Source organism: Ascaphus truei, unplaced genomic scaffold, assembly GCF_040206685.1.
Source record: "Ascaphus truei isolate aAscTru1 unplaced genomic scaffold, aAscTru1.hap1 HAP1_SCAFFOLD_2257, whole genome shotgun sequence".
Lineage (NCBI taxonomy): Eukaryota > Metazoa > Chordata > Amphibia > Anura > Ascaphidae > Ascaphus > Ascaphus truei.
In genome coordinates this window covers 19,698-27,562 of record NW_027455173.1, presented here as the reverse complement: position 1 = coordinate 27,562, position 7,865 = coordinate 19,698, and the positions used below count along the sequence as shown (strand labels likewise).

At 40.2% G+C, this 7,865-nt stretch overlaps 1 long non-coding RNA gene across 1 annotated transcript; it reads right to left on the bottom strand.

The window, feature by feature from the left end:
- Window positions 1-3,281: 3,281 nt before the first annotated feature.
- Window positions 3,282-7,589, bottom strand: LOC142477682 (uncharacterized). Its single transcript, XR_012792607.1, has 3 exons — window positions 7,106-7,589; window positions 3,719-3,877; window positions 3,282-3,554 (listed from the first exon to the last, which is right to left on the bottom strand). It is a non-coding gene; the product is annotated as an uncharacterized LOC142477682 (long non-coding RNA).
- Between the last annotated feature and the right edge of the window lie 276 nt (window positions 7,590-7,865).

Genomic DNA, 7,865 nt, shown 5'->3' with positions numbered 1-7,865 from the left:
ATCTCATTTGCATGCACTTGAGGACAATTGTGCTGGCACCAACAGCGGATAGATCATAGGTCAATTAACGATGCATCAGCACAATTTACATAGTGCTATAAATACCAGCACTCTGTCCGTCAGTCTTCCCCCCCCCCCACATGAGTCTTGAGAAAGCGTGTTAACGCGAAATGCGTGCGTCGACCACGGGTGCACGCAAAGGAGTCCCATGCCTCCAGCTGGATACTAGCCACAACACATTTGTCGGCACCTGCTTGTGTGTTATTATATGCCCCTGTACATTAGTATGAGTATGACGTTTAAGGGCGCATTTAGGGCTAGTAATTCATCATTGCCGATTTGAACAGATATTACCACTCACGCAGTGCCTGGATCCGCAGCACTACTCATTGACTGTGGGTATTCTGACAGCTTGCACTATACATTTCTATCAGGTTACCTCAGGATTACATGAGGTTGTTTACGTGCTCACCTACCTGACTTCAGTAGGACTTCAGTAGGAGAACAGCTGCTCGTTTGGGGTCATTTCAGGTTGTACACCCCACAGCACAATAACAACTTCTGTGTACCAGCCTGCTTGCTAATATGTTTGCACTGTGGGCTCTATGCAGTAAGCGCCGAAAAAATGTAATCGCCAAGGGTACCTTATCGGCATGATTCTGGCGATTTTCCCTCTCCGTATGCAATAAGTGCCAAATCCCTTCCGAATCAAGCCGAAAACATTTGCTCCCACTCTGCCGATGATTTGCCGATCACACACAGGTGTATCGGCGTGCATGGCGAGGTGGTGTTAGGTTCCCCAATTAAACTTCTTGCTGAATCTGCCGAAGCAAGCATGTTTTGGATTGAGCGGCCCATTTAAAGGCAGCGTGTATTTTTATTCATTCTCTGTGTTGTTGGGAGAGAGAGAGAGAGAGAGAGACACAGAGAGCTGGTCGATTTACATATTTCATATTGACTGAGACAGTTGTGGTGTATTGTGAGAGGTTTGTCCTGTGTTGTTTTGTTTACATCTTTGTCTTGTTTTCACTTTGTAAGTGTTCAGTGCGATTGTCTTTAAATTTCTTTTCTGTTCTTTGTGAGTGCTAGAGGTATGGCCGCAAGGCGTGGGAAGAGTGATGCTGGCGTGAGTGGTACTGGTAGTCGTGGATTCAGAGGAGTACTGTTGCTGCGAGTGCGAATGGTGTTGCTGGGAGTGCGAGTGGTGTTGCTGTGAGTGCGAGTGCTGCTGGTGGCTCTGTTGCTGGTGCTGCTGGGGTGTCTGGTGGTGGGGTGGTTGCTGGTGGCCCGCTTTTGGAGTTTCTTCCATTGGAAGAAGGAGAGTCCAGTCAGCAGCAGCCAAGCTCTGGGCCTGCACGTATTTGGAAGAAACGTGTGGAGCGGCCACGTAATCCTCGGTTCAATGAAGATTAAAACACAGTTCTTGTCACAGGGATTCTGGAGCACTATGACTGTCTGTATGGGCATTTACTAGGTAAGACTATCTTTGCATTCATTCTTCAAAGACATGTTATCCTAGGTCATGTGAGATGTCTTAATATCAAAATATTATTCTATAATATCTATCAATTAAACTTAATTGTTACACACATATTCCTTCATGCTTTAGAACGACCATAACAATCAGTCTAAAAATGTTGCCAAAGTTCATACAATATTCATGCAAGCTTCCTTACATTTGTATGTTTACACGTAAATGCTCATGTGGTACACATATTACACCTAAACCAGCATGTTTGGTATCTCTTGGAACAGGTAGCAGTTTAGGAAACTGATCGTTTTTATAATAATAATTAACGTCATATATTTTGTATGTATTTCAAGGGCGGACAAGTTCAGCATCAAAAAAAGAAATGTGGGATCAAATAACCTTGGCTGTGTCTGTGTGTGGGAATCATGTCAGGGACCGGGCGAATTGTCGGAAGAGATTCGATGATATCAGGGCAAACTAAAAGAAAAAAATACAAGCACAACGGATGCATGCTTCTGGCACTGGAGGTGGGCCGCCAGCACAAACTCTAATCTTAACACCATTGGAGGAGCAGATGCGGGAAAAATTTCTTCCTGTCGTCGTGGAGGGTTTGCCCGGGGACAGAGATATCGGAATTTATTCGGCTCCATTTCCACCATCACAGCATAGAGGAGAACACAGGGGGTGGGGTTGGGCACCGAGCCAGATCACAGGGTCATGTTACGGTCAAGTCTTGTGGGACGCCTTACAGGTGGTAGAAACAAATAAAAGGTCAGGGTGCTGTCACGTCTTGGGGGAGGGACTACAGTTGTTAGAAGCTGACAAGGTGAACAGAAGTTCATCACATTCATTTGAAATGGTAATTCTATGAAAACTTTCACCCACCAGGCCACTATATATGAAAATGTTCGTTACTCATTCGTTCACTCATATCTTCTTTTAACCTTATAGATACACCACATTGTCACACCAGTAGCATCTGTGAGCGACACACTGCATGTGTTGATGAGTGTCAGCCACATTGAGCGCTACACCTGCTTCTCTTAAATGTTCACACAAATCACTAAAAACATTCCTGCACATTTCCACAATTAGGTACTGAATTATAAGCAAAGTCAACTTTGCTGTCATGGTAGTGATGTACATTATTATTGTTAGATTACTACACAACATATGCAGTGTATGTCCAACAGAACACTTAATTTTACAACGCATTCCTGCATGAACATTGTATGTTGTATGGTTTTAACAATAAATGTGCCAATTAGGTTCACATGTACATTGATGTTAAGATGGATAATGTACAGCTTGCCAGAAACATATTGTCATTTCCTTATGTGATGCTGATATTTATCCATAAATACTCCCACTACACAAACTTTATGTTAATTATGTACACATTTCAATAAAATTCTTATGTTATTCTTCTATATAGTTGCTACTGAAGCTCATGTGTCACCTGACACTGAACATGTCTCATCACCTGGCTCATCCAGCTCATCATCAAGCTTGGAAGATGAGTGTATGAGGTGCAGCACATCTAATGTGTACATTTCTAGATGTTAATTTGCCATGCGAAATAAATGCCTTTCACATGTAATTAACTTCACATCAGTTATTGTCACAGAAGATATAGTTTTTCATGACAACATGTATTGTGTGTGTTGTAAACTATCAGCTAGGAGTTGTGAGGTTACAACAACCTTTCATTCATTCTTCTTTCACATTGAGTCGAAACATAATTGTTACTTCAAGCATAAACTTTTAATTTGACACAAATGAAAAATTATGGAAATATGTTATGTGTTACACTGTGAGAACAAATCTCATTATATTGAAAAACAAGTACAAGTTGCATGCCAGTTCATAATGTCTTTCTTTATTTGTAGAAGCAGATCTTGCCACTCAAGGACAAATTCACTCAAGTGACCATGAAGATGTTCCCACTCGTGGATTAACCCAGCATTCAACTCCTCCTGCTCGTGACACCTACTCAGCTATTGCAGCTTCTGAAGAAAGAATCTTGGGTGAAGAAAATCATCGCCATTCAGAAATTATGTCAGTGCTTGAAAGGATGATATCACTGCAGGAAAGGACAATATCACAAATGTCACAAATTGAAAGAGTCATCATCCAAGTTCCTAAAGAAATACAAAATTTAAACAGGACATTACAACCAATAGTTGTGAATCTAAACCAAGCAAATCAGTTGCGAGTTACTGCTAGAGAACAACAATTCCACTTTACCCCATCTGAGGATGGATCTTTACATGCTGCTACTTTTTCTCCAGTCATCAGTTCTTCATTCTCCAGTTCTGGATGATAACGGTACAGTAGGTGCAAGTTCTGTGCAGGTCCCTGTCAACATCCAACCGCTTACATCTGTTCAAAATCAGGAACGGACACCTACAAATGAGACACGAAAAAGAAAGTTAGGCCAACAATTACTACTAACCAGCTTTTGGAAAAAGATTAAAACACCAAAATAAGAAACTGCTCCAACCTCAGTCGTGCAATGTTTAGCAACTGGTTCACAACTGCCACAGCCCACACCCAGTGCCCCTGAAGTGCCTCAGCCCACACCCAGTGTCACTGAAGTGCCACAGCCCACACCCAGTGCCACTGAAGTGCCACAGCCCACACCCAGTGCCCCTGAAGTGCCACAGCCCACACCCAGTGCCCCTGAAGTGCAACAGCCCACACCCAGTGCCACAGAACTGCCACAGGCCAGTACAAGTCATACAGTTAAGGCCAAAGTACTTGGCAAAGGGAAAAGGCAAACACAACAGCCACCAAGCAGGCCTGTGACTCGCTCTCAAAAGGATAAACAAAAATAAATAATTACATTCACTAAATGTGTTGGTGTCTTGGTGGTGTTTACAGCACACTATTTCATGCATAGTGTATGTATGATCATGTACAAATGCTTGCTAACATTCAAGTATGTCCTTGTACACATGAATGTTTAGAAATGTTCACTGACTGAATTAAGGCATATTTAATAACATATGAATTTGTATTAATCATCAGTTGATTAATGGTACACTGGCGACACACTTTATTCGAGCTCGGCTAGTCCCACGAATTCGGGTATACCCGGGTGTATTGAGGTTTGTGACTGTTTTCTGCCCGAGTGCATTGAGTTATTTTCCAGGCAGGGATTGAAGCATTTTATTCCCGCTGGCTGCAATACTGCACAGTATATATATATATATACTGCATTACAATTCATGAATTTATGCCATCTGGTAGACACGCGAAGCATTGCAGCCTATTAAATCCTAATCATTATCATTTAACAGATCAGCCGCCCATCAGCCAGGCATGAACCCAGGCTGGGAAGGCAAATGCAACGGGGCTTGTCAGAGGTGAGGAGTGGCGCATTCCAGGTATCTGCCAGGTACATACTGGGTATTTGCTCGAATAAAGTGTGTCGCAGCAGTACAACATTACACACTTGCCATGTTTATAGAAGCTGACATTCACTTAGCTCTTGTTCAAGATGAGATGTATGTGGGTTTGTTTGGTAATGTAGATAGTCATTGCATGCTAATATTATTGACATACAACTTTAAGTAACTATCCATACAACAGCATACATTTTGATGTTGTGTTTTCTGGTGTCTTAACTCTGTAACACATTACTTACCTTAATCTTCTTTCATAGTTCATAATGTTGGCATGTGATCATGTATGATTTTTGGTTACAATAACAGATCTGTTAGTGTGTATGAATATATCTGTAGTCTCTCTGTATCTCTATGGATATATGTATACACACACACACAGTGTGTGTGTGTGTGTGTGTGTATATATATATATATATATATATATATATATATATATATATATATATATATATATATATATACTGATAAATACAGATAAACATATATATATATATCTGCCACTGTTGTCAGCAAACAGGCATTGTGTTAATGAGAAATAAATGTTAGGACACTTACTAAAATTATGGCATCAGTATGATTGAGCCCATAATTCACTCACCTGTATTTAACTTTCAATATGATTACAACAAGGCCTACTTACACACATGAATGGCTTTAGTTTAGCACTCTATATATAATATATATATATAATCAGAATTAACAGTACAGGCCTTCATGGCTCAACAGAGGCCTTGTTTGCTGTTAATTACTACTTATACACAGCTGATTCAAATAGGCCCTCAGACATACTCACCCAGTAATGTTATAAACTGTAATGAAGTGTTAATAGAATTACAACAAGGCCTGTTAGCACACAAGGCCTTCAATGTACAGATAGAGATTATATATTATATTATATATACAATCTCTATCTGTACATTGAAGGCCTTGTGTGCTAACAGGCCTTGTTGTAATTCTATTAACACTTCATTACAGTTTATAACATTACTGGGTGAGTATGTCTGAGGGCCTATTTGAATATATATATATATATATATATATATATATATATATATATAGAGAGAGAGAGAGAGAGAGAGAGAGAGAGAGGGAGAGAGAGAGAGAGAGAGAGAGAGAGAGAGAGAGAGAGAGAGAGAGAGAGATATCTCTATATATATCTACATATCTATATACTGTACATATATATATATACACACAATATATAGTAAATTATATATAGATATATATATATATATATTTAATTATATATATATTTATTTATATATATATATCTATGTATATATCAAGAGAGACTAACAGAGAGAGTCAAAGAGAGAGAGAAACAGAGAGAGAAAGAGAGAGAAACAGACAGAGAGAAAAACAGAAAAAGAGACAAACATACAGATGTGTGTGTATGGTTACATCTAGCTAAGTGTAAACAGAAATGTGTTCAGCATAGCACTGTAGATGATTTCACACACATTGTTATTGTAATTAAAAGAGTCTACTTGTTTTGCACATGTTGATTGCCTAAGCCGAAAGTAAAGTTTCGATTCCTGTGAAAAGAGTATCTTACCCAAAGAATTTCAGCCAATGATTGTAACAAATTTCTTGTGGGAGAAAACCTAGGCGTATAACTACTATGTTGTATTATAACCTTGGAAGAAATCGCGAAGATAACATGTAACTATTCACACATTCAGCAGACATACGTATTCGTTCTACTTCACACAACATACACTTGAAGAGAGAAGAAATGGCAGAAGCTTCCACATTGCACAGCCATCCACGTAAATCATACAATTTATGATTTATGAAGCAATCGAATCAACGCCAGAGAAAAGTGCAAACGTGGCCAAAATCTATGACTTGATCCAAAAGAAATATCCATACTACCAACAACCTGACATACAATGAAATTTTAAAACTTCTGTACGATTCACTTTATCCGCAAATGACTGTTTTTAGCGTGTCCATGATCGGCTAGATCAACGATATGGATGCTGGCATGTTGCGCCATCATTTAAACTTACCATGGAACATGGAACATATCTTCTGTTAAATAGCATATTTTTGCCTAATACCAGTGACACTGAAGCCGCACCGACTCTCGCGTCTGCTAATCTACCTGCATCCTCCATTCAGCCAGACCAGATGCAAGATGGACATAACTACTATGATATGTATCCAAACTTATATGGGCAATACCAATGTGGATGGGAAAACAACCAACAACTGTACGTACCTCCGGATGTCTTGTTTGAAGAAGCCACTGCAGATCCATATGACGCCCTCATGGAGATGTGTGTGATTCAGGATTCAATGGTTGCCTCAACCATGGATGATACTGTTGTGCCTTCCTGCAGCGAGCAGTTGCAGCCAAATCAGTTTTGACTTCTACAAGAATGGTAAATACAAATTTCGTTATGCCTTTACTCAAATTATATATGTCTACATTAATAATATACACCATTTGTTAGCCAAATGAGTGGATACAGCTTAACATTGCAGACAGGCTTACATGTAGCGTGCACAAAGACATTATTTCCTATAACAATATACTACATGATGAACCATTAGTACACATTGGTGACGGAGTCCTAAATCCTAGATTATTATCGCTTTTAAAGTATCATTTCAACATGTTACACTAACTGTAACACACACACCTCATTGTTTAGCATTCAACATATAAAAACAAAGTGTCGCCCACATATGACGTGGGACCGTGGTCATGTCCCAAGGCGTCCTTAAAAAGGTTTACCGATGCAAGCCCCACTCCCAACCGACATGCGCGCGTGAAACCATATTGGCTGTGCCCGTAGCTTATTGTTACGGTCAGTACAGTGTGTCATGCACGCGCGTCGGTGGGGCGGTGCGTGCACAGCGCTGGAGGCCAATGTTAATTCAGTGGGAGGGGTGTTTGCGTGTATTTCACGGTGCCTTAACATGACGTCACACGTCTTTTGTTCGCTCATTGGCTGATCGCCCGTTTTTTCCGTGGG